Raw genomic sequence first — 8,109 nt, 5'->3', positions numbered from 1 at the left:
AGAAGGAATAGATGCCAAAGAGAACTCAAAGGATTAGGTCCGGGTGAGGTGATCGGTATTCGAAAACAGTCTGCCTTCTGGCTCTGATCTAAGGGAATAGGCTGGCAGCCAAGCCAGAGGGCATAGCAGCACAAACACACCTTCAGCACAGTGCTGGAGGCTTGCCTGGCTGCCTTAGAGATGGTGCTAGCAATTAGAAATCAGCCATGTAAGAGCAATAGGCAAAATACTTTATTTACCGATAAATCTTTGCTTTTTCCCTAATTCCCAACCTGCTTGTCCCTTCCGCCCACACAGACCTTTTCTCTCCTTTTTGTTTTTTTTTTTTTTTTTTGCTTTTTTTGTAAGCCCCCCTCCTTTTGCCATGCTCCTAAGTACATTTTTCTTTTGCTAACTTAGTGCTGTTGTAAGTTGCGCTTACATCACATTTACACACTGTTAATGCCTGCAAGATGAAAGTAAAAACCTTTGAATATATTAATGCTATAACACAGATGTCTTACTTTTTACTCTCTCTCTTTTTTTTAAGCAAGTTGATGTGGCTAATAGTGATGCAGATTGTGCTGGATGGATGTGCAGATGAAACAGGGGAATACAGATTAAATAAAAATTTCTTCAAAGCTTACGTTTGCTTCATAATTTAACTTCTGGGCTTGTCTCAGTGGTAGTAGGTGCGACCGAGCATCATAACATTGTTCTAAGACATCTTGGCATCATAGGGAAACAGTCGCCCAAACATCTTTGCTGCACTACTTCGAAGCCCAGAGAAAATAGTAATGGGGAAAACAAAGATTGCCCATAACTCTGAATAGAGGTCTGGCCCTGCTGCTAATAATGGGGCAATTGTTCCCACAGAGACAAAGAATCTGGCCTTAGGAAGCTGCCTGCTGGTGTACTACATTCAGAGCATCCAAAGGCTCTTCGTCTAGACATCAAATGCAGTGTGTGCCAGAGGTATTCACACACGCTGTAAAATATCCATGGGATGACTTTATCATCGGGCTCTTTTAGACACTGAATAAGGGGGGGGGGCACTGATGACACAAGACCTTGGAGCAAATATAGTCAATTTCCTTTTCATGTGTTCATTCATTCAGGAAGCATTATTAGCATCCTGTTCCAGGCTGGAGATTTTGCTAAGTCCCCTAGGGACTTAGCATGTGGGGACAGGTGAGATGCAATCCCTTCCCTCCAGAACTCAGAACACAGTGGAGAGGATCTCTGCAAGCAGAAAACCTATAATACCATTTCTTTTGAAAGGATGAAATGGTGCTGTGTGTCTCCGTGGAGAGTAGCACTACCTGCCAACCAGATGTGGCATGACTGTATCTGGGGTTTGCATCTTGAATGTGTGAGAAACTTGCCAGATGAACAGATATGGTGGAGAAGCTGAAGTCACAGTTGGGCAGCTGGGTTGGGGAACGGGGAGCACGTCAACGCGCCAGATCTTAAGCTGAGTGTGTGGGGTGCAGAGTTGGGGAGACTAGGGCAATGTGTTCCAAACAGACTCTACAAGCCTTATGGGCTTTAGAATTTACCCTACTACCCTACAGCCAACAAGAAGACAATTGGAAGCTTCCAGCGAAGGGAAAGAGTGACAATCAGACAGTAACTCTGATAGCTATATGGAAGGAACATCAGCCCTTCTGGAAGAGCTTGGGACCAGGAGACCACTTAGGATATGTGCTGAGAATTATTCATAGTCAGCTGAAGAAAATAAGCTGGATGTTATAGACACCGGTGAGGTATTTTTGCTAGCAGAATAGACCTCCAATCCATCTCTTAGGGCCACCTCATTACTTTGCTTCCTCAGTTCTCTCTGCCCTAGGGTGGGCAGTTCTGAGGAAACTTGTTGAAAATCCAAGGCTTCTTTCTGGGGGAGAGGACCTAAGTTCATGAGGGTCTGGGTTCCTCTCCCAGAGCCTGAATAGAGCACTGATGATAACATACACTTCATAATGCTTGACTGGGTGAATAAATTGAAAGACAGACCAAAGGAGAATACAAAACACAAGATTTCAAACAAGCATTGCATGAGTTTAAACTCATGGTTAGCATGAAAAAGCCACTTGATATTGAGGAAAAAAGAAGTGACAGTTTATTGTAACCTATGACAAAGTTACCCTCTTGCTGTACTTGGAAATGAGTGTCAATATATTCATAGAGATAAGGCTAAATATGTGATTGAGGTAGTGGTCTCCAGTGTCCATCTTGACCTCCTGAGAGACGCACACAGCATGATTATGTGGTTACATGGCAGTCTTGCTGCAGGGCGTGACTGTCCACACTTTGTGCTTTGGGAAGTGGCATGTTCTTTTGTTAGAAGAGAAAAGAACCCTTACTTTCTGTTGATATTACTAAAGAAACAAAGCTAAATGTGACTGACAGGGACAGCTGAGAAGGCTGTGCCCAAGGATGCCCTGCTGAGGAGCACTGGTGGCTGATATCTAGGGAGGTATGTTCAACTTGATGTGAACTTTTTTCTTGATAGTGCAGGCTAGAAGAATGGAGTCCCGGATTTAAGATACAAGGACTAGAATGAATTGAAAGAATATTGCTAAAACTGAGTGTAGCGGCACACACCCATTGTCCCAGCTGCTTTGGAGGCTAAAGAAAGAGGGTCACTTAAGCCCAGGGTCAGCCTGGGCAAGAAAAGTGAAATAAAAAGAGAGCATATCAAGGAGACCAGTTTCCTGGACCATGGCCCAACCTACTCATTCTCTGCTGCACGGAGCCTGTTTTCCTCTCTTCCCTTATCTTAGTGGTTTTCAGGCTTCACATAGTTTTCCTGTTTGGACCATCTCTCTCATGCTCATCTTGGCTGGTACAGCTTTACAGGGGACTGAAAGGGAACCAGAACACAGTGTCTTTAAACACGATTGACACAGCCATCTGTCAGGCGCTAAGGGCATCTGGGAGAGAATGCCTGCCCTGCTCATCTGGCCAACTGGTCGACCGCTGGAGCCTAATAATTACATTATTGGAGCAGGAGCATCATCCACTGGATGAGACTTCAGACTTTACTTATTGATGAAATGAGGTCAGAAGAGGTCAGAAAAGACAAGAGATGAGCTGACCATGACAGCTGTCTAAGCTGCCCTTGAGATGCGACACCAGAGCTTTGGAGCTGGTGCTGAGAGGCTTCCCACCTAGAAGGGGTTCTGGCCACCACAACCCCTGTTGCTTTGAGGTGTCTCAACCCCAGAGAAAATCAAAACGACTCTCCTGACGGCGGATGTGAGGGGAAAACAAGCAAATGCTGTTTGAAACAATGAAAGCATTAACCTCATGTTTGTGCTTTTCTTGTGAGGTTTACAACCAGGCTGGGACTCTCCAAAATCTGCTATTAGCGTTGTGGTTGGTCCTTAAAGCATCTGTCCAAAAAGAAATCACACATGCTGTCAGGAATGAACAGTTTGATGAGTACAAAGTACAGACAGCCTGGCTGGAGAACCAGGGAGAGAGCTTGGTAAGAGCAGCTCTCATGGAAGAAAAAGAACATTGCATTTCTTTAGTTGTAGAGTTAAATAAAAAGACCTACTTCTGTGAATGATAGTTCACCATCATCTGCCTAATTTTCTCAAGTGTAAATATGACGTTAGAAGTTCACAGGATTTGTTCTATGTTAATGAGCAGAAGACCACAAATAAAACCTTAAAACAAAAATCATTTCAGCCTTTCATAAACTGTGCCTTACCCAGGGCTGGAAATATTCATAAAGGAAATAGATTTAGAAACTTAAATTCATCATTCAAAAAATTTCTATTTTCACGTGCAAGAAAATAGGATATTATATTGAGAATTGGTCACCCCATTAAGTGTTACACAAGCCCCCTTTTAATTCAGCCTTGAATGCTGCCCCAGTGATAGCCACCACTTGGAACAATATATATACAAATGTAACACACAGGTTTTCTGTGTGGAAAAAAATATGATTAATATTAACCTCAAGGTTCTAAAGGTTTAAAAAAAGAGCAGAGTTCCATTTCCAAGTGTAACACAAGAGTTCAATTCAGAGTCAAGGTCATAAACACGTCTAGAGCCTTTTACCACAAACATGGTGAGATCAAGAACGTTTCCTTTTGGAGAAGGAAAAAAATGCATTTCTAAAAAAGTAGGGCCTCCAGCATATTGCTCTATTCCAAATGCAGGTCCCTTCTGTTGCTGTTTATTTGAATGCTGTTCTTTTCAGAGATGAAAGTTGCATTTCAAAACAAGGATACAGGAATATGTAGACAGTGTGGGAGTGATGGCCAGGAGGGATAAGCAATAGTTTGTGTGGTCTGGGAATTCACTTCTATGTCACCAACCTCCCCCTCCTTCGAGTGCAGTGAAATAATTGGCCAACATAATTAAATATGAATCCACATAACTTCAGACTCTGAACGTCTGATCAGTCCTTTGATAGGCTAAAAGGGGTGCTTCACCAGCCCTCTATTCTAATGCAAAGTGGAAAAAGATGTACTTTCTTTGATTTGTGAAAAGATGTCTCCTCTGTAAATAAGGAGCACACACTTGACATTTCCTTAGGCAATCATGAAAAGCCTTAGAATGTGTTCATAGCAAATGCAGTGGGGGGGGCATGATAATATAATATGGATCTCAGTCCATCTGTCCGATTTTTCTTATTAGTATGCAGATGTTCTTAAAAGGAAGAAGTTTTCAGCTTATTTGGGACATAGACTACCATAGAATTAAAATAGAACAAACAAGAAAGGAATCAAAAATCCATAACGTAATAGTGATCGACAGTTTGAAAACAAGTCAATAATATTAATTGAAGTGGTGGGCAAAACCTTTTTTCAGGCACCATGAAAGGGTGTGCATGAAATGGTAAATAGATTTTCTTTCCTGAAAGAGCTTCAAGTCAAATGGAAGAAACATAGAAACAAATGTATGTGAATTACACAGAGTACACAAGTCATAAAAAATCAGAGCACACAAAACCAATTATGCCCAGCACACAGAAGTTCGTGCAGAGGTGCCTCGGCGACAGGGTGATTTCATTTGAAAGGTTCTTAAAACTTCAGCTGCCAGGCATACCACACAGCTGGGTGACAGGAGTGTCCACAGTACCAACTTGCTAATATTCCCTCAAAGCATTTCCTAACTATAAGATCGGATATCAGCTACATAGTTTGATCAGATGATAAAGGTTTAATAAAAATCAATCTCATAATTGATTTACTCACCCTTCTGCAGATTATTTTAAACCAAATAGGGATTTTTATTTTAGCTGAAAAAAGGAAAAGAGTTTGTAGACTTTTAGCTTGTTGTTTTTAAATAAGGTACCTGAAATATTCTTTTGGGGCTAATTAAGGGAGAAATTAACACATTGTTATGCAAGCAGTGTTTTTAAAAATATAAAACAAGGAATGAAAAAGCACTTTAGTCAGTATTTTTCCTCCTTCTTAAAGAATCACTGACAGATTCTCCTCTTTATTTTAATATTCACCATGTTAGTATGATAAAGGAAAAAATGTCTAATTCTAAGGAATAATTTCTTATGAAAATTATAGTATTTGTGAATAAATCTTATGAACATTCAATAGGAAAAAATCACTGGATATATACATTTTCTTAATTTTTTTTAGTTGTAGATGGACACAATACCTTTATTTTATTTATTTATTTTATGCAGTGCTGAGGATCGAAACCCAGTGCCTCATACGTGGGAGGTATGTGCTCTGCCACTGAGCCATGACCCCAGCCTGGATGTAATTTTTGACAAAGTTCTAATCCATAACATTGATACCATCATCAACAACCTTGATTACAGGACACTGAGAAGTTGCTGATCACTAAATTTGGTTTAAGATGCAGGGAGACAAGTTAATTTGCAATTAGAAGGAACTACACGTAAAACTATATGAGAATAATCAATCCAATCAATCACCATTTTGGCATCTGAGTTACCACTTATTTTGAGAATCGATGTAGTATTGCTTTAGATGATGAAAATGTTAGTTTGAATCTACCTTTGCACAGGGAAGCTGGGGCTTTGCAGTCTTCTTTCACAGCATGATGTTCAGACTATGGGGCTGTCATAAGAAATACGTGCATCCAAAGAGTCAAAACCCCCCAAAGTGAAAGCTTTTGTAGCACCCAGGTAAAAGTGCCAGGTATAAATTCTGTATTTATTTAAATTTTATTTATCAGAAAACTGGATTAATGATATTTCTGTAATAACTTAATAATAATAATTGGCATTTTAAATTATAAAACTAGAATCCATGAAGTCCTTTCCAAATCAGTAGTGTTGGGGATAGCCTCATGCATTTTATTTCTTTACCTCTACTAATTCACACTAAACTGCTCTTCAAAAGAAAAAGTAAGGATGTGATGTCATGCAGTAAACAGAGAAAAAATATGTGCATAAGAAGAGTAAAGATAAATTAATAAATGTAATAGAGGCAATGACAAATTTTTTAAAAAATTCTTTTGTGGAAGCATGGGAATTGTAGAAAAAAGGTGACAAATGCTAATGAATAGAGTGGAACAGAAAGATCCCTGGCCATGGAAGTCAGAGACCCCAGTTCCCAGCCTAGAAAAGGCATTCTGAGTCTCCTCTTCAATTTTCTTTACAATGTGGGAGCTGTCTAAGGCTCTGGGTGCTGAATATCCAGTATTCTAATTACTCTGGTTCGAAAGAAATCTTTCTCTTGCACAGAACCATGCATCTTGCATGCGAGCAGAGCAGAGGCTGAGGATCTGAAAACCAAGCTGAACATCCATGACAAATTCACCAGGGCACTGCTCAGTGAGCGGTCTTCGTAAACTGAAAAAAAATTCTGATGTTGGTGTACAAAGAGTCGATTCCCAGAATTGTATTTTTTTTTCACATTTTTGCCTGCTCTAAAAGCAACACTCACAGTAAAATAATACATGCAAAAAATGCATTTTGTTCCAATTAAGTTTGGAACAATTAAGAACATATTAATATGTTAATTCCTACAAGTCAAAATTTATTTGCACACATTTACAAATCCTGACACATGATTAAATTATCACCCTCTGCTCGACATTTCTTTTATATCATCTGGTTTTAAAAGGTGCGACTTTGTTTTTAGGCGCTCCTATAATTAATTATCTCCTAAAGATTTTATAAGGTGGTGGGGGAGGAGGAAGAAGGGAACTTTAATTATATAGATAAAATTGACCAAACAGGGCAGTTTGCAGATTTCTTCCTTTTTAGCAGGTGTTTGTGTTAAATGTAAGAATGACTCTAAGCCCAGTAAACAATGAAGCTTAACATGTTGGGGAAAGTTGGGTTCCAGTAGCCAAGAACATTGCACCTTGAATTTCTTAAGTTGAACAGGAATGGGTGAAAACCATAATTAGAAATTATGCAGGATACAAAAAAAAAAAGCAATTTCTGTGTCATAAAAGCAACGTGGGTTCTACCTGGTCCCTTTTGGGCTAAGTTGTTTGATCAGCTTCTCTCAGTCTCTACGGATGTCCTTATATGAGTCTAATTGAAGGACTCCTGTTCTCTTTTTATTTTTGCTCTATGAAAAATGTATCGTAGATGTCTTATAATGAACTTTGATATGGTGAAATGATAATAATGTCCTAATTATATATAAAAATGTAATTACACTTGCTTCTATTATAGAAAAACTCCCTTTATAATGAAGTGTTATGTTGGAAAAAGGTTTTCATTATAGACGGACTCCTTGACTTGTTAATTTGAGCTCTGATTCATCACTTTAATATTAAAAAAGTTCTTTGTAAGTTACTTTTGATGTGTCTCATTTATGGTTCATTTCACTTCCTGGGCACCACAAGGAGCCCAAATCCAAACTTCTTTGAAAGACACTTAAAAATACATCTTTCAAAAGAAGTTTTTCTTCTATGTGGTGAAATAGCAGTAGCCAAGTAAAATATTACTGACTTTCTCAATTACTCGAACTGTGAAAACTTTTGTTTTGAAATGTGAAAAAAAATATATCTGTATACGTGTCACCTCAGATGTTTAAAATGTCAGTGTGTCACAGTCAGAATGGAAGTCATCAAGAATACAAACCATATTAAATGCTGAAAAGGATGAAGAGAAAAGGAAACACTTTTTTTACACTGTTGGTGGAATTATAAATTAGTACAACTGCT

This window comes from Marmota monax, unplaced genomic scaffold (genome assembly GCF_021218885.2).
Source record: "Marmota monax isolate L192 unplaced genomic scaffold, Marmota_monax_Labrador192_F-V1.1 WCK01_AAM20220418_F8-fsc00002, whole genome shotgun sequence".
Taxonomy (NCBI): domain Eukaryota; kingdom Metazoa; phylum Chordata; class Mammalia; order Rodentia; family Sciuridae; genus Marmota; species Marmota monax.
This window is presented reverse-complemented; position numbering follows the sequence as displayed.